The sequence below is a fragment of the Pecten maximus genome, chromosome 2, assembly GCF_902652985.1.
Source record: "Pecten maximus chromosome 2, xPecMax1.1, whole genome shotgun sequence".
In the NCBI taxonomy this organism is placed as follows: domain Eukaryota; kingdom Metazoa; phylum Mollusca; class Bivalvia; order Pectinida; family Pectinidae; genus Pecten; species Pecten maximus.
Window position 1 is genome coordinate 53,224,293 of NC_047016.1, and position 27,596 is coordinate 53,251,888.

General features: G+C 32.6%; 1 protein-coding gene across 1 annotated transcript in view; it reads left to right on the forward strand.

The window, feature by feature from the left end:
- Nucleotides 1-1,039: 1,039 nt before the first annotated feature.
- The window catches only part of LOC117322487 (EGF-like domain-containing protein 2), a 46,720-nt gene continuing 20,163 nt past the window's right edge, over nt 1,040-27,596 (forward strand). Inside the window, exon 1 of the mRNA XM_033877427.1 lies at nt 1,040-1,058. The gene's annotated coding sequence lies outside the window, so the exon portion shown is untranslated. The remainder of the gene's footprint in view (nt 1,059-27,596) is intronic.

Here is a 27,596-nt window from a genome sequence, read left to right on the forward strand (position 1 = left end):
GCCGTTGTGTCCACGGATTGCCTTGAATGTTGACAATTTACCATTCTGTGACTGTTACTTCGTCACTGATATATAAATGTACAATTACCATCAGATACTTACCCGAAATGATTTCCAAACGTAACGTTACTATAAACTATGAAAATAAGGAATATACATTTAAAAGATTAACCATTGGTGTGACGAAAATAATGAATTTACTATGTTATACAGAGTTTGCCACAAAGCGCTGGTTTCTGGTTAAATCTCTGATACACAAGCCTTTTAGTGTCAACAATGGCACATTATGAGATGATATAAAGTGGGCGTGTTATGTAGACGGCGTCTGTGGAAAACGTAACACGCTGACGAAATCGTTAGATCGTGTTTGAACGAAAACTATCGGAGAGCACAACTCCCACCTTTTGTATATTTGTACGTAATCCCTCACAATTCTATCCCATTTTGTTTTAACATTTTGGATCCTATACTTATATTTTCATCGTAAACTCAATTTAGCCATGCATAAAATGACGTTGGAGATGAGGGAAACAAAACTAATATAAAATATTAAAACTAAAAAGTTCTTAAAATATTTTTCTTAATTAAAATCAATGTAAGTTGCCTGACGTGAATAGCCGAAAAAAACAAATTACGTACTCTATATGGTAGGCGGAGACGTCTTAAACAGTAATTTGCGCATAAAAATAAAAACATATGATTTTTTCGTTGACGTTGTGTGACGTTAATATTGTACACATAGAACGTCGCGACATGTAAGAGACAGATTAAATAAAATATAATTACAAGAAACAAGGTATACACAGTTTTTATTTTCACCGAGTAAGAGAAGTTTTTTTAGGAGATTTGAATGTTCAAAATACAAATAAATAAACAATGTGTCACGATATTTATCATAATGACCAGCGGCCTGGAACCGGCAACGTTACGTATGACATGGGGGCGTTGTTCTATGATTAACGACGTATATTTACATGCACAAGATATTAAAATTAGTTAGGCTTATAACGAGAGCTTCATACCAACGTGTCTTCATTTACAGTCAGAATCACGTCCAGGTAAGTGATCTTCTACCTCTAGTTCTACATTGATATCCTCTACTTTTCTGTCATTGATTATACTATATACCGATTGGTTTACCCCCTAACTTACATATATAGGGAAAGTAGACGCATTTGAATATTGTCATCTAGAGATAGTGATAATAGACTTTATCCCGTAAAATGTGACGTCAGTGATGTGATAATAGTTGTGAGATTTCTGAGGTGTACAGAATATTTAGAATAATGAAGAGACATGGGTTGACTTATGCTCTCGATCATACGACCATTACCGGTTGACACTTTGTTTTGGTGTCAAGTTTTAATGTTGATGAACGATTCAAAGCGACCTTTTATAGGTAACGCCTGTTTTGTCGCGAATATAACATGTTATACTTATCAATAGTGTGCGTATGTATACCAATACAGCTATGTGCCACTGTTTCGTGTTAAACGTCATAATTAATAAAAGTAACCAGTACCAGAACCAATTGAATATAACATATATACCGTTTAAAATGATTCTGAAAATCAGCATTACCTATCCACTAGATCAATATTCATATGATAACATAATAAACATACTACAATACATATTATTGGTTTTGTTAATCATAAAAAATGGTTATATATTGTATTCTGTAGCCATAAAACGACAAAATAGGCATACAATGAACATTGTATTTCTGGTGATTTATTTTTAATGTGTGTTTACTTGTGCCTGAGAGTTTTAGGGAAAAAACGCATTATCTTCTCTCACGGCTTATATAACTGACCCCCCCTCCCTGTTTTAACAGAGATGCTTTTCATTCTTCTACTGACTGGACCAAAAGCTACAAGTCTTTAATGTACCGTATGCCAAGTATAACGCTACTAAGGTTTTTAGTGTTTTTCTATCACGGTAAACACGCAATGTTTTGAGGGAATTCAAATATTCATTTTATATAAGGTCAAAATTTTGATGCATAAAGTTTACAATCAATGAATCTATCAATTATGTTGGTTAAGTATGTGCGTCTACGTCATTTAGGTATGTTTGATAATAGAGTGATCTGGTGTTTCTGCAAGTACTCTATACTAGATACATAACATAGTATATATCATTAAAGAACACCTTTAAATGTATTGATTAATTTGAAGTTGTAGTTATCTCTTGAATTGCATCAGACAGATTGTGTGACTAAATATCTGCTTTAGTACAGTCGGTGGAATATCAGACTTAAAACAAAGGTCAGAGGTCAGAGTTGTACTGTTTCCAATGCGGTTTATATCTCACAGTAAGCTGGTATTATGGGGCACCTTGTATGCAATGGTTGTATTCGTGGGCAGATTATCCCAATCGTGACGGCCTCCTAGTATATTGTACTGTGACCACAATTTACTAGTATGGGACCACGCCTCAACGTGGGCTATTGACAGAGTGATCAAACCAGCATGACATAACAAACAAACAAACAAACAAACAAGGCAATAAACAGCAAATAATAGAGGATCTTAAAAAAACAAAAAATGAAATTGTGAAATTTTGTTATGTCTTGTGGTTAAGGAATGACATAGTCACTATCGAAGATAACTAATGATATTACCACACGTCATGTAGCAGTATACTACCTTAATACAGGGCGTAAACCTAGCAATTACCAACTGATTGATAAATACAGATGAGTTCCGGAAACAATGGACGTATACAAAAATACTTGTTTATGCTGCGCTCTCGTGAAATACTGTCCAGGTATAATTATATTCTGCGTATAAAGTTTTCTTATTCTTGATATTATTTTTTGTCTAGGTATAGATGTGTCAGAGTTCCCACATATTTCTCAAGTGAATGTATTATACAATATTTTTTAAATACAACAAAAAACAAAAAAAAAACAAAAAAAAAGAAGCTTGCGACGATAAATTGTGTAAATGCAAACTTAACTTATTTTACAATTGCGAAACAACTTATACAATCTCATGTTTTACCTGAGCACTCATCAGTTACCTTAAACTAATTATTTTCAAAAAGAAAATATATCTTGTGACAAAAAAGTATAAAACTATCGTCTTGGGCAATAAACACAAAACTGTCAAAACGCATTTCCCGAATAATAATTAAAGAAGTACTAACAGGGCATTGGTTTAGAAAGCTTGACTCAACGACGAGCCTTAAATAGAAAGTATGCACGTTGTGCGGACCGTGTGGATGTGTGAAAAAAAACCTCACATTGTCGGGCATGTGGCCGTTTCACGTTCAAACCCTGGGAGTACATGTGCTAGTTGAGCCTTACACACACTGTCTCACCCAAAAGTTAATACTTGTTAAATTCGAGAGTTAACTTTTAATGTGTTTAACAAACGGCGAATTGAACTTTTTTATATGTAAAATACAAGTACTTCTTTAATTATTATTGTTTTTGTGAGAAATCGCCTTGGAGTTCTTCTGGACTCAGCATCTCTGCACTGTAAAGAGAACCAGTATAACAGAGCTAAGCCACGAGAGTGGAATGGTGTTGTTTTAGTTCTTTAATGTCCCCTCAAGAAAAGGCATTGGGAACTCCCAGTACTGAAGTACACCCGCATTGGCCGTCTGTGGTGATTGCATATAAAAGAGAGGGCGTATAGTTTCCCAAACATCATAAGGGCTACTCTGAGTGTTAACCGGACGTATCCATCAGTAAACAGATCTCTCGTTAGAAATGGAAAAAAAATATGATGACACTGAGAAAAAAGCAGAGTTTGTACGAATCAAACGACTTGTAGATGAAGAATTTATTTATATAGCAAGGTCTATTGTAAACTTCAGGATTCCCTGTTTAACAAATATTACAATATAATTTCAGATAATCTGATCATGAGCTAATAAGGCATTCAAGATTAATTACGGAAACATTGTTTAAAAATATTATCATTTGGCTTTTCCTCCATTGTTCGTCTATACGACATTATTGATTTTTGCAACATGTCGCACGGAGATGGCCTGCAGCATAATGTTTAATCCTGGTTTGGATGAGTCATTTCTTTGTTTAGTTTGTGCTAACTGATAATACATTGTTTTACTTTGTTTTACTTTGTTTTACTTTTAGAGAATAAATTGTTCCTTTTTATTTCCAGTAGTTTCTATTAATGTTTCTGTTCGGAGAATATTTGGGGCGAGCTGAAATATTCTTAGTTTTGAAATCGGGCATTAAATCAGACTTCATTTAGGGTAAGCTTAATACTGCCGGACATTGCGTCAACCAGTTATGTTTCATCAGTACATCAATCATGCATATATGGTATATCGGTAGGCGTATTATATACTTTTATTGTATTTATAGATCTTCATAGATTTAAATAAAACATGTACATACAGCTGCAGAATTTATGTCAATTTCCCCAGGATATTTCATTTGATTTTGCTGAATATAATCATAACATTGATGTGTCCTAATGTTTTATCATTTTGCTATTCATTATTTAAAGGGTAATTTTTTTCTAGAATGTTGAAAACGTTTTAAACGTTCTTGCTTTGTATTGGCAGAAATATTTGGTGTTTAAATGACAGAGAAATGATTGCAAAATGTGAAAATAATCTACCCTATGACGACAAGAACATTGATGAACGTAGTAAAATTATGTAATGGCATACTTAACATATAGGGCTCCCACATGTTTTGTTCCTGTAAATGACCCGTTGTTATACAATACAACACGGTCCTGGATGTTGATAATTAATGCCAAGGGAGAGTTCCGGTCATCTAGATACCAAATATTATGTCAGAGGATAATATGATCCGTTTTAGATAAAACATAAAATTAGGTAATTCATATAAAATGCCGATCCTTTCAATGCCTCTCAATAACATACCTATCAACTTATCATGCGTTATGTAATCGTTTAAACTGTTATTATCGTTGAGGAGTTTTTAGTCACATTGAATGTGATCCGTATGACAGGATTATACAAATGACACTAGAATTAACACTTTTTGATACAAATTGCGAGTTAAAGTAGAACAATAGGAAAACAAAATAAATTAACCACTATATCATAGTATACAGCTGTTTCATCCTTCTAGGACTATTCAGTGTGTTAAGGACACCATACAAATGTCTGGTCCTTCTGGGACTCGTCAGTGATGTTGGGGGCTTCAAATGACTGTTCTGTCCTTCTAAGACTCGTCAGTGATATAAGGGATATCTGACGACTTTTGCGTTCCTCTAGGACTCGTCAGTGATGTTAGGGACAACATACGTCGGTTTCATTTCAAAATATTTTATTAACAATACATATATAATACATACAAATATTTATGCATGCAAATACAGCATTGTTAAAAGAATCAGACAACAGGCTAAGCCTATATAAGTCTTCTTCCAGAAAAACTTCAGGTTAGACCTGACAGAAAGATGTTACACTCCCTCTTTTGATGCTCAAGTATAATTGAAAAGTATTGAAGGTATACGTCGGTTATGTCCTTTTAGGATTGATCAATGATAATAGGGACGTCTTACAGCTGTTCTGTCCTTGTTATTGATCGTTAGTGATACGATGAACTTTATACAGCTGTTCCGTCCTTGTATGACTCGTCTGTGATGTTAGGACACCATACAGCTGTTCCGTCCTTGTATGACTCGTCTGTGATGTTAGGACACCATACAGCTGTTCCGTCCTTGTAGGACTCGTCTGTGATGTTAGGACACCATACAGCTGTTCCGTCCTTGTAGGACTCGTCTGTGATGTTAGGGACACCATACAGCTGTTCCGTCCTTGTATGACTCGTCTGTGATGTTAGGACACCATACAGCTGTTCCGTCCTTGTATGACTCGTCTGTGATGTAAGGACACCATACAGCTGTTCCGTCCTTGTATGACTCGTCTGTGATGTTAGGGACACCATACAGCTGTTCCGTCCTTGTAGGACTCGTCTGTGATGTTAGGACACCATACAGCTGTTCCGTCCTTGTAGGACTCGTCTGTGATGTTAGGACACCATACAGCTGTTCCGTCCTTGTAGGACTCGTCTGTGATGTTAGGACACCATACAGCTGTTCCGTCCTTGTATGACTCGTCTGTGATGTTAGGACACCATACAGCTGTTCCGTCCTTGTAGGACTCGTCTGTGATGTTAGGACACCATACAGCTGTTCCGTCCCTTGTAGACTCGTCTGTGATGTTAGGACACCATACAGCTGTTCCGTCCTTGTATGACTGTCTGTGATGTTAGGACACCATACAGCTGTTCCGTCCTTGTAGGACTCGTCTGTGATGTTAGGACACCATACAGCTGTTCCGTCCCTTGTATGACTCGTCTGTGATGTTAGGACACCATACAGCTGTTCCGTCCTTGTAGGACTCGTCTGTGATGTTAGGACACCATACAGCTGTTCCGTCCTTGTATGACTCGTCTGTGATGTTAGGACACCATACAGCTGTTCCGTCCTTGTATGACTCGTCTGTGATGTTAGGACACCATACAGCTGTTCCGTCCTTGTATGACTCGTCTGTGATGTTAGGACACCATACAGCTGTTCCGTCCTTGTATGACTCGTCTGTGATGTTAGGGACACCATACAACTGTTCCGTCCTTGTATGACTCGTCTGTGATGTTAGGACACCATACAGCTGTTCCGTCCTTGTATGACTCGTCTGTGATGTTAGGACACCATACAGCTGTTCCGTCCTTGTAGGACTCGTCTGTGATGTTAGGACACCATACAGCTGTTCCGTCCTTGTAGGACTCGTCTGTGATGTTAGGGACAAAATACAGCTGTTCCGTCCTTCTAGGACTCGTCAGTGATGTTAGGACACCATACAGCTGTTCCGTCCTTCTAGGACTCGTCAGTGATGTTAGGGACATCATACTGCTGTTTCGTTTTTCTAGAACTCTTCAGAATGCTAAAATGCTAAACTGTATAAACATAGGCTGGACAATTATACCCTTTTTCAGCAGTATATTTCAAAAGAACGATAGGTACCGTGTAAACCGTGACATTCATTTGACATCAAACCCCGGGGACTGACGTCCCGAGCGAGGTTTACCACCTACAACCTGAAAGAAAGAATTACTGATGTTAACTATTCTATGCTTTTGTTTAAAAGTATGAGGCTTTTCTTGTCAATATGATATACAGTATACACTAATACATATTTTAATGAAGTTTTACATTCTGATTCTTATATTTCATGACGTGTCATCACATTGTTGTGAACTTTTGTTTTTATTCTGATGTCGACCATAGAGCAGATGATGTTAATCACCACGTACATCTATCTAAGTATATTACGTACATCTATCTAAGTATATTACGTACATTTATCTAAGTATATTATGTAAATCTATCTAAGTATATTATGTACATCTATCTAAGTATATTACGTACATTTATCTAAGTATATTATGTAAATCTATCTAAGTATATTATGTACATCTATCTAGGTATATTACGTACATCTATCTAATTATAGTATGTACATCTATCTAAGAATATTATGTACATTTATCTAAGTATATTACGTACATCCATCTAGGTATATCTAAGTATAAGTATCTAAGTATATTATCTAAGTATATTACTTACATATATCTAAGTATATTACTTACATATATCTAAGTATATTACGTACATCCACCCTGTTAAGAATTTTATGATATATCCTATTAACCAATGCAACTGGACATATAGCAAGACGGATGATATGATCCGCCACAGGTTTCTTTTCTGGTTATGTTATAGTAGTACTGCTGACTTCCGGTTTCACTTCTTGCTGTATGTATGCGGTGTGGAATATTGTGAAAGTATGCATGGATGAAAAGGAAACAAATGTGCAAGGTGTAAGAGTACAGGTAAAGTAAGTAAAGAATGAAGTGTAGTGAGGGGCGATAACTCATTAGAGTTATCGTTCCTTACGGAACGTAATGATAATACGAGCTAATTCGCCTATTTTGCCGGATATAATAGCGATTTGAGGACAGAAAAATTGACAAATAGGCCTACAATTCGGTTGATACTTTGAGCCATTGTAAAACTCGGCTCGATCTAGGTCTGGGTGTATCTGGTATCCCTGTGGAAAATCGTTTTTGTGAGATATTTTGGGTCAAACATGCCAAAATCGACATTTTGACCGAGAGGTTCTGTTTAAATCGCCCTCAAAATTCAGAAAAAAATCCACAGATATATACATTACAACGGTCATACTAAGAGATAAATGTTTCCTGAAGAAAACAGTCTGTTTAGTTTTTCGATATCTTTAGCAGAACGGACACAATATTGTTTTGAAAATGGCCTATTTTTTCGACCTTCTCAGTATTTTTCCACTCGACTGGGGTAATTTCCTATAAATAGGCTGCCTGTTTTGATGACGCAAGGCCAGGTGTTTCCTTTCCGTTTAGCACGGTTGAACAGATGGACCGGAACGGCATACATAGTTATAAGCATTAAAATCATTACAGATCAACTGGTTTTATATTTGTTTTGCGCGAGTCATCTTGATGATGTCTTTTAAAGCCTGCATTAACATCAACAGGTCCGTAAAAATTGCCGTATGAAGTTTATACGGAATAGAAATTATAAACGCACTTGGTTTGGTCGTCTTGTCCGCATTTTAAATAAAGGAAAACTATAGAATAACGCCATCCTGAACTCATCGGGTATTATCACTGAAATGATTCCCCGATGAGTTCCGGATGGAATAACACCGGGGACTTCACGCCGCTTACTCGTTCAACTCCAGGCTTTAGCTGCATTCTAAGTGAGTTGTATTACATTTTCCCGTCAGGACCAGGACTTTTTAATATCATGTTATATTAAAAGTGACATTGGAGGTTACAGTTGTTCTATTATGACCATAATTAATGCTTTCCAGGATCAGTATTCATCGTCAACCCAGACCAGCGTTCAATTCTTTTCGATAACAAATTTAAATCTAAACTCGTACGGAGTCGTAGGCTTCCAGTAGGCCTAGTGTAAATGTTACTTGCTTATTAACGTTTTTGAGACAGGTGACGTTTAAATATGTAATATTTAATTTCTTAACTGTTTGTTTGTTTGATGAAATTACTGTGTCGTTAGTTGATGTTTTGATGTCTTGATCAGCTGATATTTGTTTATGTTGAGGAGCAACGACGTTTCGAGAATCATATCTCGTACATATTAGCTTACGATGACACGAACTTTCAAGGAACTACTGTGCATTTACTTAAGTACACACTAGCAGTATATTGAACAATTCTTTTTCAGTAATAGAAGTTTTTTTTCAAAATTTTTAATGAAATATTTATATTCTAAGTAATGCTTTAAATTTTTAAATTAAAGTCTCTGACCTGCCCTTTATAATTAAGTTTATTGGGATGGTCCCTAGGACAGTGTCAAATTATATCATCTTTTGCATTATTAAATAAATGAAAAAAGTTTTCAAATATATTTAAACCCTTCACTTTTATGCACCAAAGAAAACTGTTATGCACCAAAGAAAACAATATGCAAGAAAGCAGTTCTGATAAATTTAAGCTAAAATATTGTCAATTATTATGTTGCATTAAGTAAAATTATGTTGCTTTGGGCAGAGACTTGTATATATATATATATATATATATATATGTTATATGTCTCTGCTTTGGGTGTGTAGGAAGATGTCATGTATTTTTTTATCTTTTGAAATTAAATTAATTTCAACTTATTACAAAATAGGTATGAGATGGAAAATTATTTGCCAAGATCAAAGAGCTACCAGGTTTTAGCTATCACAATTAAATTTTACAAAATAGTTGACTTTGGAATTTATTGAATTAGTAAATTTTCAGATATCTATAAGTTGCTTTATTATCAATTCCACATCAACATATTTCAGCTCTTTGCTTACATGTGCCAAAGAAAACCAAGTGCGAGAAACCTGTTCTGACAAATTTTACTAAAATTATGTCAATTGTTATATCACATTGAGTTAATTAACTAATTTATCTTTTGAATTTTTAATCTGTTTCAACTTATTACAAAGGGTATTATGGAAAACTACTTGTCAAAATTAAAGAATTACCAATATTTTATTATCACTATTTTTACAAAATAGTTTTTCTCCAAAATTTCATCTGCACACAGGTTGCAATAAGTAAATTTTGAAATGTCATATTTCAACCTTTCGCTTACATATACCAAAGAAAACAATGTGCAAGAAACCAATTCTGACAAATTTATACTTAAGTTTTTTGAACTATTATGTATTTATTGTGTTGCACAATGTTAGGGAACCATATGTAGTTTTTTTTTTATATCTTTTGAATTTAAACTTTACTTGTATAAAGGTATTATAGAATATTATTCGACAAATTCAAACAATGACCATAATTTTACTGATAACCATTCTACAAAATAGTCTTCTTCATAATGTCATCACCACACAGGTAAAATACTGTAATACAGGGACAAGTGAACATGTAAACAGTTTATATGTCTTTTTTTTTTTTAGGCCAACACCACCATATGCATAATTATTTATTGTTGAGGGGCCGCGGTGGCCGAGTGGTTAAGATATGTCATAACACTATCACTAGCCCTCCACCTCTGGGTTGCTAGTTCGAAACCTACATGGGGAAGTTAACTGGTACTGATCATAGGCCGGTAATGTTTCTCCTGGTACTCCGGCTTTCCTCCACCTCTTAACCTGGCATGTCCTTAAATGACCTTGGTTGTTAATAGGATGTTAAACCAAGTACACCAAGTTGATTAATATTATATTTATAGAAGAAGTATAGAAAAGTTTGAACAATTGTCCTGCAGAAGAAAAGGGAAGCTGACAATCAGGCCGGCATGTGCTGTTGTAGTTGTGTCTTTGGGCAAGACCACTTTACCCTTATTGATCTGGATGATTTTTACCTCAAATGATGCATGACATTTTTAAAACTTAGAATACTGCAAGTGCATTTGTTCCTGAGCTGAACTTAGTTTGGTTTATTTGCTGGTTTTATCACCACACATATGGTTTAGTCATGCAAGATCATTTTGAGACTTGGTCTCCTTGTAGTAGTTGGTGACTACCTCATTGAACAACACACTAGAACCCTGATTTTGACATCATATTATATAATATGCATGACATTTCTTAATCTTTGATTGCATATGTCACTATTTATGGATTAGAATACCGCGAGTACATCTGTTACTAAGCTTAACATAGGTTTGTTTGTTTGTTTGTTTGTTTTATCACAACGGTTCAGTCAGGATCATTTTGAGGCTGGGTCTCCTTGTAGTAGTTGGTGACTACCTCATTTAACAACAGACAAAAGGCCCTGAACTTATGCTTGGATAGATGCCAATTGATGTCTCATAATCAATTAAAGTGTCATATTCCAGAAAACTGTAGAATTTTGAGAATTATTATTATATAGGAGGTACCAGTTATATATCACTGTATCGGAGGTATATACATAATGTATTGGTATAAGAGGTGACTACCTCATTGAACAACACACCAGAGACCCTGAACTTATGCTTGGATAGATGCAAATTCATGTTTCATAATCAATTAAAGTGTCATATTCCAAAAAACTGTAGAATGTGTGAGAATTATTGCACTGGTAACCCCAATTACTTTCAATTTCCTCACGCCAGTATGAATTTTTAAACTTAGATACATGTCGCGTGTGTCAATTAAGTGCAAATGAGGAAATTTAGTGCAAGTGAGGAAAATCAGTGCAAGTGAAGGTATTAATGCTAAAGGAAAGGAATTTATTTGTATTTATCTGTCTTTCATGGTCAAATAGAGTTATCGCCCCTCACTACACTTCATTCTTTCTGTGACACTCCTTTAGGTGTCACCCCACTAGTAGAATATGATTTAGGTATAGTCGATAGTGTGTCATTTCTTTCTCTTTTTCTTATTTTTTGTTTGATCTCATCAGAGACATATATGTATATATGTCTCTGATCTCATCTATGTTTTTCTGTGTTTTTCCCTTATGTCTATCACTGCTTCCTTTCCTTTTCTTCTTGAGTGTCAAATTTATTACTATTCTGCTGCTGGCAAGGGCTCCGCTAGAGCTCCTGCCCTCTCATGTTGTCTTAGGCTGTGTCACATATATGGTCAATGATTCTAATAAGATAAACGGTTTAGATATGTAACTTGTTGAGTGTATAAAGATAATATCAGCAAACTGTCAAGGTCTAGGAGATAGACATAAAAGAAAAGATGTTTTTTCTTACTTGAAAAATAAGCATTATAATATTTTCTGTTTACAGGATACACATTTCACTCCTGAACTTGAAAATATAATTAGAGCAGAATGGGGTTATGACTGCTATTTTAATTCATTCAGATCAAATGCACGGGGGGTAGCAATTTTACTCAATAACAATTTTGAAGTAAAAGTATTGCAGGTAAAAAGGGAGTTGTCTGGTAATTTTTTGGCACTTGATATGAGGATAGAAGGTAGAAAAGTAACATTAATTACACTATATGGCCCTAATTCAGACAATCCAGAATTTTATGAAAACTTAACTGAAACTATTAATCTATTTGGCAATGATTCTTTTATAATATGTGGTGATTTTAACTTAGTTTTGAACCCTACAGTGGATTATGATAAAAGCTATAAAAATATAAATAACCCAAAAGCCAGGGATAAAATAATTTAACTTATAGAAGAGTTGGGAATGGTAGATATATATAGAGAACAGCATCCAGAAAATAGAAGATACACCTGGAGGAGAAGTAATCCTGTTAAACAAGCTAGGCTAGATCTTTTTCTTATTTCAGACAATTTATTACCAAGCATTCATTATTCAAATATTGAACCAGGCTATAGGACAGATCATTCACTTCCTGTAATTGCGTTAAAGTTTAACGAATTCAGAAAAGGAAAAGGATTATGGAAGTTTAACAATTCACTTTTACATGATTTAGATTACTTAGAACTTATAAATAAACTTATTTTAGACATTAAAAGACAATATGCTCTTCCAGTTTATCATTTAGAAAACATCAGCAATATACCTGATTCTGATATACAATTTATGATAAGCGATCAACTTTTTTTGGAAACACTTTTAATAGAAATTCGAGGCAAAACCATTTCCCACTCGTCATATAAAAAAAGGATACAGAATTTGAACGAAAGTAGACTTATAGAAACTATACGTGAACTAGAAGATAGTAATGAGGTTGATATAGACAGGGTGAATGAAAAAAAACAAGAATTACAAAATATAAGATTGAATAAATTAAAAGGTAGCTTAATTCGATCTAGAGCTAAATGGGTAGAAGAGGGTGAAAAACCAACACATTATTTCTTAAATTTAGAAAACAGAAATTACACCTCAAAGTTAATTCCAATGATAGAGAAAGAAAATGGTGATAAAATAACTAAACAAGCAGAAATTCTTGATGAGGTAAAACATTTTTATAAAAAATTGTATACAATTGATCATTCTATAGAGGATATTCACCTAGGTGATTTTTTAAAAGATATTGATATTCCAAAATTAACAGAGGCACAATCTAACAAATTAGAAGGTATAATTACTCTTAATGAAGCATCAAATACTTTAAAAGCTATGAAAAATAATAAAAGCCCAGGCTCTGATGGGTTCACTGTGGAATTTTTTAAATGCTTCTGGAAACAGTTAGGTACTTTTATAGTCAGATCAATTAATTATGGGTTCAATCAGGGTCAATTATCAATTACACAAAGACAGGGCATAATAACATGTATACCTAAGGGGGATAAGCCTCGACAATATCTTAAAAACTGGAGACCAATTTCTTTACTCAATATTATTTATAAAATTTCATCAGGATCAATAGCTAACCGAATAAAAATAGTTTTGAACAAATTAATTCATACTGATCAAACAGGTTTCATCTCGGGACGTTATATTGGGGAAAACACTCGAATTGTTTATGATATTATGCAATATGCAGAAGATAAAAATATACCTGGAATGTTGTTGATTATTGATTTTGAAAAGGCTTTTGACTCTGTTTCCTGGAAGTTTATTGATAAAGTTCTCGATTTTTTTAAATTTGGGAAAGATATTAAGAAATGGGTGAAGGTTCTACAAAACAATTCAAGCTCAGCAATTAATCAAGGGGGAAATCTGTCTCCATTTTTTGAAATAGAGAGAGGCTGTAGGCAGGGGGACCCAATTGCACCATACATATTTATAATGTGTGCTGAAATCTTAGCTATTAGAATAAGGAATAATAATAATATAAAAGGTATTGATGTTGATAATATTCCTATTTTACTGTCTCAATATGCTGATGACACTTCACTGATCTTGGATGGAACAGAGAAATCCCTTAAAGAATCTATTGATGAATTAAAATCTTTTGCAAAAATATCAGGATTGAAAATAAATGTATCTAAAACCCAGGCTATTTGGATTGGAAGCAAAAAATATAGTGATGAAGTTGTCTACCCTGAACTGAATCTACAGTGGGGAAATCAAACATTTACACTTTTAGGAATTGAATTTCATGTTGACCTTCATCGAATACCTAAACTAAATTATGATAAGAAATTAGTAAAGTTAAAGGCACTTATTAGAATTTGGGAACGACGAGTCTTAACTCCAATCGGTAGAATTCATATTATAAAGGCTTTATTAATTTCTCAGTTCAATCATCTCTTTATCTCTTTGCCAAATCCAGATGAGAATTTCCTGAAAAAATTAAACACAGAATTGTATTGTTTTCTTTGGAAAAGTAAAATAGATAAGGTGAAAAGAGATGTAACTATTAAAAAATACATTGATGGGGGGCTAAAAATGTTACATGTGAAGTCATTTATTGAATCTTTGAAGCTAACATGGTTAAGGAGACTTTTTACAAGTTCAAGTAAATGGCAGTTAATTCTTAGATCTTTTGCTGATGATCACCTTATGGCTAACTGTGGGATGGAATATATCTCAATATGTCACAATAAATGTAAAAATCTATTCCGGAAAGATGTCTTTAAAGCATGGATAAAACTCTCTAACAAAAACAATTTATATGAATCCCCAGATATGTTGGCTAAAACACCAATTTGGTATAATAAATTAATTAAAGTAGATAATCAGAATATTTTTTATCAAGATTGGTACAATAAAGGAATTATTGTAATTAGTGACTTAATGAACAAAAACAATAATTCATTTTACTCCTTCGAAGAATTTCAACGAGTCTTTGATATTAATACAAACATCCTTAAATATCAAGGACTTATCTCAGCTATTAGAAAACATATTCAGAAACAGGAACTATCATCTCCTATATACCCATTTATACCAATTGATATGGAAATTCTTTTTCGCAGTAAAAAGGGAACAAAAGACTTTTACTATTTACTCAGTAAAAATAACATAATATCCACTGGAAGAAAAAAATGGGATATCTTCAACTTTGATAATGAAACATGGAGGAAAATATACAAATTGCCATTTTATATAACCAAAAATTCAAAACTACAGTGGCTACAATATAGAATTAATCAACACATCTTAACAACTAATTCATTTCTATTTAAGCCAGGAATAGCAGAAAATCCGTATTGCTACTGGTGCAAAACTGATATTGAAACAATAGAACATACACTTTGGGAATGTGATAAGGTGCAAGTTATGTTACAAAATTTTGAGTTTTTATTAGATTCTTTAATGATACCTTTCGCATATAATAAGGAAACTTTTATTTTTGGATTATATAATCAAGATGGAATAAGAACACCAATAGACAGTACAATCATTTTAATTATAAAACAGTATATTTATTCAACAAGGTGTCTACAAAATAATTTATCTTTGACTGGTCTCAAAAAAACTATTAAAGATCATTATGTTACACAAAAATATATTGCAATGGGTAAAGGGGACAAGTATAAGGAAAATTTTCAAAATGAATGGAAAAAGTGGCAAAAATTACTTAATATCTCTTAGAACTTCAATTTGCTGATTATTGTCCTATAGATTCTTATGTACTGCTATACTTTGTAATGTTATATTTAACCAAAATTAATACATATTATTGTTTCTATAAGATTTCAAAATAAAATTTTATTGCTATAATCATATGTGATGACACTTGCTGACGACAATACATGTTTAAATCCTCTTGTCTTTCCCTTGCCAGTCTTCATTCATATACAGTAAAGGCTGGTCTAATTATAAGTCAGACCTAAATTGTCTTACCAGCAATTCTGTCTATCCTGGGTACATTTGGGTTAGACTACAGTCCATACTGTAAATATTAGATTTTCTGATACCTCTCTCTGTCTCTCTCTCCCTCTCTCTCTGTCTCTATGTCTGTCTTTGTTACTATATATATGTCTTTGTCCATGTTTCTTGTTTCGTTCCTATTGCGTTATTGTTATGATTTTTCTGTTTGCTCTACAACTTCTCTTCTGCTTTCTTCCTTTCTTTAAATACAGTGGGAAAGTAACATTAAGAAAGTTCATCAAAAGTGAATGATTTTATGAATCTGGATTAAGATGTATGTATGTGTGTTGGATCATCTACAGTTCTATGGTGCTGTAATAATGATTATTCTGAAACAATTGTATACTATGTACTTTACACTGTATGAAAATCTCTGAAAAAATAAAACAAATACAAAAAAATTACGTACATCCATCTAGGTATATCTAAGTATAAGTATATAGGTATATCTAAGTATATGTATCTAAGTATATCTAAGTATAAGTATATAAGTATATCTAAGTATAAGTATCTAAATATCTAAGTATAAGTATCTAAATATATCTAAGTATACGTATCTAGGTATATCTAAGTATAGGTATCTAAGTATAACTAAGTATAAGTATCTAAGTATATCTAAGTATACGTATCTAGGTATATCTAAGTATAAGTATCTAGGTATATCTAAGTATAGGTATCTAGGTATATCTAAGTATAGGTATCTAGGTATATCTAAGTATAAGTATCTAAGTATATCTAAGTATAGGTATCTAAGTATATCTAAGTATAGGTATCTAGGTATATCTAAGTATAAGTATCTAGGTATATCTAAGTATAAGTATCTAGGTATATCTAAGTATAAGTATCTAGGTATATCTAAGTATAAGTATCTAAGTATAACTAAGTATAAGTATATAAGTATATCTAAGTATACGTATCTAAGTATATCTAAGTATAAGTATCTAGGTATATCTAAGTATAAGTATCTAAGTATATCTAAGTATAAGTATCTAGGTATATCTAAGTATAAGTATCTAGGTATATCTAAGTATACGTATCTAGGTATATTTAAGTATAAGTATCTAGGTATATCTAAATATAAGTATCTAGGTATATCTAAGTATAGGTATCTAGGTATATCTAAGTATAAGTATCTAGGTATATCTAAATATAAGTATCTAGGTATATCTAGGTATAGGTATCTAAGTATAACTAAGTATAGGTATCTAAGTATATCTAAGTATAAGTATCTAGGTATATCTAGGTATAGGTATCTAAGTATAACTAAGTATAGGTATCTAAGTATATCTAAGTATAAGTATCTAGGTATATCTAAGTATAAGTATCTAGGTATATCTAAGTATAGGTATCTAGGTATATCTAAGTATAGGTAATTAAGTATATCTAGGTATAGGTATCTAAGTATATCTAAATATAAGTATCTAGGTATATCTAGGTATAGGTATCTAAGTATAACTAAGTATAGGTATCTAAGTATATCTAAGTATAAGTATCTAGGTATATCTAAATATAAGTATCTAGGTATATCTAAGTATAGGTAATTAAGTATATCTAAGTATAGGTATCTAAGTATATCTAAATATAAGTATCTAGGTATATCTAGGTATAGGTATCTAAGTATATCTAAGTATAGGTATCTAAGTATATCTAAATATAAGTATCTAGGTATATCTAGGTATAAGTATCTAAGTATATCTAAGTATAAGTATCTAGGTATATCTAAGTATAGGTATCTAGGTATATCTAAGTATAAGTATCTAAGTATATCTAAGTATAGGTATCTAGGTATATCTAAGTATAAGTATCTAGGTATATCTAAGTATAGGTATCTAGGTATATCTAAGTATACAGTGTAGGTATCTAGGTATATCTAAGTATAGGGTATCTAGTATATCTAAGTATAAGTATCTAGGTATATCTAAGTATACGTATCTAGGTATATCTAAGTATAAGTATCTAAGTATTCTAAGTATAGGTATCTAAGTATATATAAGATAAGTATATAGGTATATCTAGTATAGGTCTAAGTATATCTAAGTATAGTATCTAAGTATATCTACAGATAGGTATCTAGTATATCTAGTATACAGTATCTAAGTATATCTAAGTATAAGTATCTAGGTATATCTAAGTATAAGTATCTAGGTATATCTAAGTATAAGTATCTAGGTATATCTAAGTATAGGTATCTAGGTATATCTAAGTATACAGTGTAGGTATCTAGGTATATCTAAGTATAGGTATCTAGGTATATCTAGGTATTAATAAAGTATACTAAGTATAAGTTCTAAGTATAAGTGTATCTTATAGTATATCTAAGTATAGGTATCTAGGTATATCTAAGTATAGGTATCTAAGTATATCTAAGTATACGTATCTAGGTATATCTAAGTATAAGTATCTAGGTATATCTAAGTATAGGTATCTAGGTATATCTAAGTATACAGTGTAGGTATCTAGGTATATCTAAGTATAGGTATCTAGGTATATCTAAGTATAGGTATCTAAGTATATCTAAGTATAGGTATCTAAGTATAACTAAGTATAGGTATCTAAGTATATCTAAGTATAAGTATCTAGGTATATCTAAGTATAGGTATCTAGGTATATCTAAGTATAAGTATCTAAGTATATCTAAGTATAAGTATCTAGGTATATCTAAGTATAGGTATCTAGGTATATTCTAAGTATAAGTATCTAAGTATATCTAAGTATAAGTATCTAGGTATATTCTAAGTATAAGTATCTAGGTATATCTAAGTATAAGTATCTAAGTATATCTAAGTATAAGTATATAAGTATATCTAAGTATAGGTATCTAGGTATATCTAAATATAAGTATCTAAGTATATCTAAGTATAAGTATCTAGGTATATCTAAGTATAAGTATCTAGGTATATCTAGGTATAGGTATCTAAGTAGATAGAAGTATAAGTATCTAGGTATATCTAAGTATACGTATCTAGGTATATCTAAGTATAACTAAGTATAGGTATCTAAGTATATCTAAGTATAAGTATCTAAGTATAACTAAGTATACGTATCTAAGTATATCTAAGTATAAGTATCTAGGTATATCTAAGTATAAGTATCTAAGTATATCTAAGTATAGGTATCTAGGTATATCTAAGTATAGGTATCTAGGTATATCTAAGTATAGGTATCTAGGTATATCTAAGTATAAGTATCTAAGTATATCTAAGTATAAGTATATAAGTATATCTAAGTATACGTAATTAAGTATATCTAAGTATAAGTATCTAGGTATATCTAAGTATAGGTATCTAGGTATATCTAAGTATAAGTATCTAAGTATATCTAAGTATAGGTATCTAAGTATATTACGTACATCCATCTAAGTATATCTAAGTATAAGTATCTAAGTATATCTAAGTATAAGTATCTAAGTATATTACGTACATCCATCTAAGTATATCTAAGTATAAGTATCTAAGTATATCTAAGTATAGGTATCTAAGTATATTTGTTTAAAGTGTTATGTAAATCGTTTTGTCTTGTCGCCCTTCTCTCTAACGTTTTGCTTCGAATGAGGATGTTGCAACACAGCAAAATTCTGTCATGTTTCTGATCAGCGTTATCCTCATATTTCGTATTAACAGCAGGAACTACACTTTTAGTCTTTTTTTATATATTTATTTTTTATTTTTGAAAGCATTTAATATACATTTATACATAAAAGACACTTTCATTCCAACTGACTCATCTCATTCATATTCGGTGACAGTATTATCCTCATCATTCTCCTCATCTTCATATACATGTATCATCATCAGTCACCTCACATTCATACATCATCTATTCTAGCATCAATATAATCATATCATCAAAATAAATCCTCATCCTCATCATTGTTTTACAACAATCTATTGCACATCCTCACACCCTTTCACATACATACATACATACATACATACATACATACATACAAATGTACATACATACATACATACATACATACATCTGTATAATATGGACACTTTTAGTCTTATCAAATATACATATCTACTTCCTTAAAATGTCTATTTCTAATGTGGTTATATAGTTGAGAGCGTAAATAAGGTAACCTCAAGCTAGGGGGACTTTTAAAGGGACGATCACTGGCTTAAGTCCTAGTGTGGGCAGGGCATTTTCCATTACTCATTCTTTTTACAATAAGCCACTCGAACGTAATGGCTTGCCAGGATCATTAAAAATTTAACTTTCAGCTAACTAGTCATTTTGGTAATCGTTAATTATCTTATATTTTGTATGGAACATAAATCTGCTGCCTATCAAGCAACAAATTATTTATAAGACGCATGTTCTGATGTTTAAATGTCTATCTCTGTTTCTGCAGACATGTGGCCTGTTCTAGACTAGGTGGGAGTAGTGTTGCTATCATTGTACTTAAGGGCTTTCATGTTCTCACATTTAACGTCGGTAGTTTGAACGCAATTTGCGTGTCACTTATGAAGAAAGAATTGGGATTTAAAGACACTATAGGGTATATTGATTGAACAGTATACAGTCCTTGGCAATCCTTACTACCATTAAACAAAACAATGGAATTACTTTGATTCTTAATGCTTAGTGAAGTATTTCCTAATGCGGGACATATAGGCCAGGTGGGTACTTCATCGCTCGGTGGGAAGAGATGTGAATTGTTTTCATAGTGGTGCAAGATCACTCTCACTTACATTATACAATATAAATTAAAACTGGGAATACTTTATCACAACTCAAAACTCAGTTATACCTTGAATCTCATTAAAACTTCCACAACTAATGGCATGTTCACATGGCATTCACCTCTCTGGCGGAGGGATGGTGATACAAATAGTAAGACATGGGTATTTTTGTCTGGATATGACTTATCAGTTACGACTAATTTAGGAAAAAAATATAACGCCTCTCCTACACTAATACATAGACAAGTGTGATAACATGGTTATTGATTTTACTCTATATTTACTAGTTGTAACGCTACTGTATACAACACATGTAGATAAGTCTCACGAGAACCGGAGATATCGTGACAACCCAGGTGTATCTGACAATATCACGCTGCTTTAACGCCACTCATAGGTATTTAAAAATGACGGTATGGGTATCATTTTCAATGGATGCTATTCAAACCCCTATAACGTCCAACTCCTACAGTATGGATATTTTAGCGCCAACCCATTGAATATGCAGGCCTTCCGGTGATAAATCAGGTGGTATATTCGACAGACGCCATTAAGTGTCCAAACATTTCATATACGATAACGAAAGAAACCAGTCTAATAAGTTCCTTTGGCGGTCTCAATGGTTTAGTAAACACCAAGGATCTTGCACCGTTATGTAAAAACGATATATGTATATCCAATAACAATACCGAACTCCCATTAAAATGATGCCATGTTATTTTCTCGAAAGTGACAAACATGCCGTCGATTGTTGATTCATGAAATAAGTACTATGGAAATTTTCATGAGTTTAATTATTAAAGTTATTAAATTATTATATATGGAAATAACCAATTTAAACAGGAACGGAGGGTATATGGCAGAAAAGTATAAGAAATAATAGACATTGATTATGTCGTTACTTCGTTAAGTTGCTAATGAACCTTTCGATGAATCTAAAAACTCCAACATTTCCTGTATCGGGAAGGCATATTTTATGTCTAACGATAAATACGGAAAGCCACATGTTTAAATGCGGATTAATTTTATAAGGGCCATTGCTACCGAAATAGTTTATGTGCTGAGAATACTTATTTTTGACAAGGCCTCGGGCGGGATGCTATCAGCCATCACATGTTACGTTATACATCATACACCTTTTGCATTCTTCTCGGAATTTCACTTAGTAAGTCTTAAAGGACAGGTGTTTATCCAAATACATGGACATTAGCTAATGTCATGTCTTTATTTTAAAATGGTGAGGGATATTCTTCCTCTAACGACAGACCGATTTCTCTACTATCCACTGTTGAAAAAGTGTCTGAATGAGTGATATATAAACACTTGTATAATTATTTCATATTCCTTTTTACAAATCGGGTTTTATGCATGGCAGTTTACCAACTTATTGATATTTCTCGTCATAAATGTACTGAAAAAACATACATTTGTACTTTTTGTGATATTTTCAAAGCTTTTGATAGCGTTCGACACAGGTGTTTGTTGGTTAAATTTAAATCGAATGTTATTTCAGATGAATTGTATTCTTGACTAGAAAATTATTCAACTCCAAGATACGAAAATATATTTTGAATTATTCTTATTCTTTTGTCAGTCTCATTAAAGTAGACGTACCACAAGGCTCAACTCTTTGACCACTTTTGTTTTGATTAATCTAATGGTGTTGTTGATACTTTTTAATCTGCATCTCGTCTATTTGAAGACGAAACTTCACTATTAAGTCACCATCTTCTCGTCTTGAAATCCAATAAATATTGAATAGGGCTCTAGATACGTTAAATGCACAGGCTAAAACATGCTTAGTTACGGTTAATGCTGATAAGATGTGTTATTTACCACTTAGTTCTGTAAAAATTGATGAAGATTTTGATTAATATTTGAATATTTGATTTGAAAGCCTTAAACTTTACTGATCACCATCAACAACGAGGTGTAACTTTTAAATCTGATGCAAAAGCAAAAGATCATATTCGTGCAAATATCCCGGTTATTTTAAAAAATATGCCTTTTGTTTAATTGTGTCACTAGTCGTCTATGTGTGAATGTCCCTTGTGTCAACTCTCTTCTATGGGTAAATGTATATTCGGAGAAGGCATACGAAAGTTGTAATAACTTGTACCTATACATTTGTTAGAAGATTAAAATATTATATATCAATATTATTGATTGATAATGTTAAATTTTTGTCTTAATTGTATATAGTGTTTTGAAACCGAGCACTACGATAGTTCCTCGACGTAAATCATGTCATAAATTCGCTTACTTGTCGCCAAGGTGGCATGGGAGAACCCCTATTCTCTTCCATTATCATCTGTACGCATGCACTTTTTATTATTATAGGTACATCAAACTTAAAGAAATAAATTATACATTTTAATTAAACACATGTTCATATCCACGTTAATCACCAGAAAAGGATTGTAATGATAGCTAATTACGTATAAATGATGTATTTCCTAAGCAATTTTCTAAATTACGATTTTGTATGACGTATGTGTTTTTATTTAAGCTCAAACATTTATGTGTAAATGATGTTATGCCTCGGTTAAACCATCTGCCTGTAGTGGAGCATTTTATTTTGTGACTTGTTTATGTTTGCTAGTGTTTTGTCCATTTGGTAAATGATAACTAGGTTTTCATTTTGTATCGATTGGTAAGATAGCAGTCTGTTCTTGTGTGTAGATATTGTTTGTTTACTAAATCAATTGTATGTTGTATTTGGTATTCCTTGATGTATTTGTCGATAAAATCCCAAAACAACAACGTACTTTTAATTGATTTGAAACGTGGCAATTTTAAAAATATGCACATTCGTACTTTGAAATAAGATATTTGAAATTATGAAAGTAATTGCATTATATGATTATTGCTCCCCTATCAAGATTTTATGACATTTTTTTCGTCCTATTCTGTGAGTTTTTTGCTCTGCCGACTCGTGTCAAAACTTTAGGTCGTTATTAAGACGGATGAGTCTTAGACGGAGCTTTGTAATGAAGTTTACTCCATATTGACTCTCAGACAGCCAACTTCTTAATTTGAATTGAAATGTAGTAGTCTGCTGAGTTGATTTTGTACAATCGTTGGTAAACCTTTATTGCATTTGTAAAAGGGGCATTTTCTTCGGCCTTGACGAAAATTTAAGTAGGAATTTTCGTTAAGTCACGGTGCTGATAATATTGATGGTTTACTATAGCAATATATTTTATCCTAATTAGACCATGGTTTCTGACAACTCATCAAAACAATATGATCGATTTAGACACTTTATTGACTAATTAGTTTAATTATAACAGCACAATCATTGTGCTTAATCATGTGTTCATCACATTACGATCAAAGGCATCTGGAACAGGTGGTATATGTTTTAGAGTTAGGGAACATGGTCATACGTCAATTACCACAGTTCATGTATCTTTCGTTCATAATCTATGGGTCATGGGTCAGAGATCATGGGTCATTACCTGTAGGTCATTGGTCATGAATGGTAAGAGAAAGGGGACTAACCTAAATTATTATGATGTCGTGTCCTATTGCGATGACAGGTTTTCGGTGTCACGTGCCCTCTGACCGTTCCTTGCCAGTCAAATGTCGCTATGTTGATTTCGCCTAATATATTACATGACATCGCCTATAAATATAATACTGTCTATGGTAATTTACAAAGTGTAACTTCCTTAATTACCAATGGAATATATTATACTTACAGTGTATATGAATTATGGGAATGTTGTTTTATTAGATTCTCTAAATACTTTGGGGTATCATTTTGTAATAAAATACGGACGTTCGGATGAAAAATAATTATAGTTTAATTTCTCTACAACACGTGACAACCATTATAAAGAACAAAGCGGTAAGTCGAACGTTCACCTTATTATATTTTAATTTAAATGCTAAATTATCAATATAATGTACCGGCTAATTAAGTCTATGGGCAATCGAATTCAATTTCGTCCAAACTTAATTACGTCATCATTATATATTTTTTTAATTGAGTCTCTGGATACATATATCATCAGTATGACTATATCATAAATTGAGTCGTTCGATGCAGATTTGATTATCATTACCATTTTTCAATTTAGCCATTAAATACATATTTCATTACTGAGGAGGATAGATTTATATTCTTGCTTAAATTTATTAGTATGGCCTTACACTATTGCTAAAAAAACGTTAAGGAAGTCTGATGTCTAGCCGGTCCGTCGATAAAGCAGAAGTTTTGTGTTCTTGGTTTTGCATCATGCATAACCGCTATTTTTATCTAATTTTTTTTTTTTTTACCTCGGACCATGTTTGTCCATGTATCACAGACGAAACCTACCATTTTCATTTTTTAACAAACGCTTGATATGACAATAGTTTCGAACTTTGGAATAAGCGTATAGCGTGTCCTTATGTAGTTACAAAAAACAGATAATGACATATTGATTCAGTGTGGTTTCGATGATATGTGAGGTCAACATGGACAAAATGTGCATTTTTTCTTATTTGATGTATATTGTATACCTGTAATATGATGCAAATGTCAACATAAACGGTGTTTCTTGTTTGTGTACTCTGAAACGAGCTGACGATAATCGCACATATGTTGTAGAGCTGTAATTCTAATTAACATTAGCCGAAAGTAAGATTTTAGTTACGATGATATTTCTTCTTCTAAAAGATGTCATAACTCATGACAGTCGACCGTTATTTAACAAGTTTAATCGTTAGCAAATATGATTTGTATTGCCGCTTTTGTGTTGATGCAGTACTTTTTAATCTATATAGTTACATGTTTGTGTACTGCTAAATTTTGTATTTATCAAAATAGTTTTGAATTTTTATGTAAACAATATTTAAACTTAAAGAAAACGATGCGATAGTAAATCATAATCAGTGTATTTGCTTATCTTGCTATCAATACAGGACTGTTTACCCTCTCTCACAAACCCGATATATTACCATGATATAACATCTCACAAAATAGAACGGTTAACGTACAACATCTTACCCTCTCTCACAAACCCGATATATTACCATGATATAACTTCTCACAAAATAAAACAGTTCACGTACAACATCCTACCCTCTCTCACAAACCCAATATATTACCATGATATAACTTCTCACAAAATAGAACAGTTAACGTACAACATCTTACCCTCTCACAAACCCAATATATTACCATGATATAACTTCTCACAAAATAGAAAGTTAACGTACGACATCTTGCCCTCTCTCACAAACCCGATATATTACCATGATATGACTTCTCACAAAATAGAACAGTTCACGTACAACATCCTACCCTCTCTCACAAACCCAATATATTACCATGATATAACTTCTCACAAAATAGAACAGTTAACGTACAACATCTTACCCTCTCACAAACCCGATATATTACCATGATATATCTTCTCACAAAATAGAACAGTTAACGTACAACATCTTACCCTCTCTCACAAACCCGATATATTACCATGATATATCTTCTCACAAAATAGAACAGTTAACGTACAACATCTTACCCTCTCTCACAAACCCGATATATTACCATGATATAACTTCTCACAAAATAGAACAGTTAACGTACATCTTACCCTCTCTCACAAACCCGATATATTACCATGATACAACTTCTCACAAAATAGAACAGCTAACGTACAACATCTTACCCTCTCACAAACCCGATATATTACAATGATATAACTTCTCACAAAATAGAACAGTTAACGTACAACATCTTACCCTCTCTCACAAACCCGATATATTACCATGATATAACTTCTCACAAAATAGAACAGTTAACGTACAACATCTTACCCTCTCACAAACCCGAATTATCACCATGTTTTAAATTTCTTTTTTAAAAACCCTCATATCAATAAGGATTTCTATTCCGGTTACTGTTAACATGTTTTTACTGCGTCAACTGAGACCGTGTGTGATTTGGAGAGCGAAACAAGATAATTATAAATTTGTGGGTGTAATAATTGGGGCTATAACAGATTTCAGCACCATTATGTTTTACCAATACATAATTTGACAGTTAAATGACACGTGACATGGAGAAATAAAGGATTGTCTAACACGGGAGGTCTTCTGTTTAAGTGATATATGGTGTTCTACACCATAACGCTAACCCATACTCCGTGGAAGGTTATCATCCTTGCTTTTAGTTACATAATGTATTTTTTTGTATGTTTAATATCATCATAAACGTCCGTTTTTTATACATTGATACACTAGTTGTCAACAAACGAATGTTTTTACATTTCTACCTGATCGCCTTTTATTAACCCGTGGTTATAACGAAACAATAAAAAAGTGATATATCAAAAATTGTTGACCCACATGTTTAAGACAACTGCATTCCAATGATACTACTTGTCAAAATGACGGCGTATTGACTTCAGCTTTTAACAAATTAAGCCATCAAAAGATAAATGGACGCATTAATTATGATAATATATGCATACTTAATGAGTCTAGAGGTTACGCACGGCAGTAAGGTGTCTGAGCGATTATGTGTATAAAACGCTATGTGCCCCGCCCGTCTGCCTGGCAGACATATAGCAATGGTGGGCGTGAGTTGTGGTCGGACCGTTATAGAGTTGAATGTTTTTTTTATAGAGCCATAAATTTAAAGTAGCATGACCGTATCACATAATGTAGGCAGGCATGGAATTGGCTCGAAACTTCTAGCAAAATGATAGAATCAACT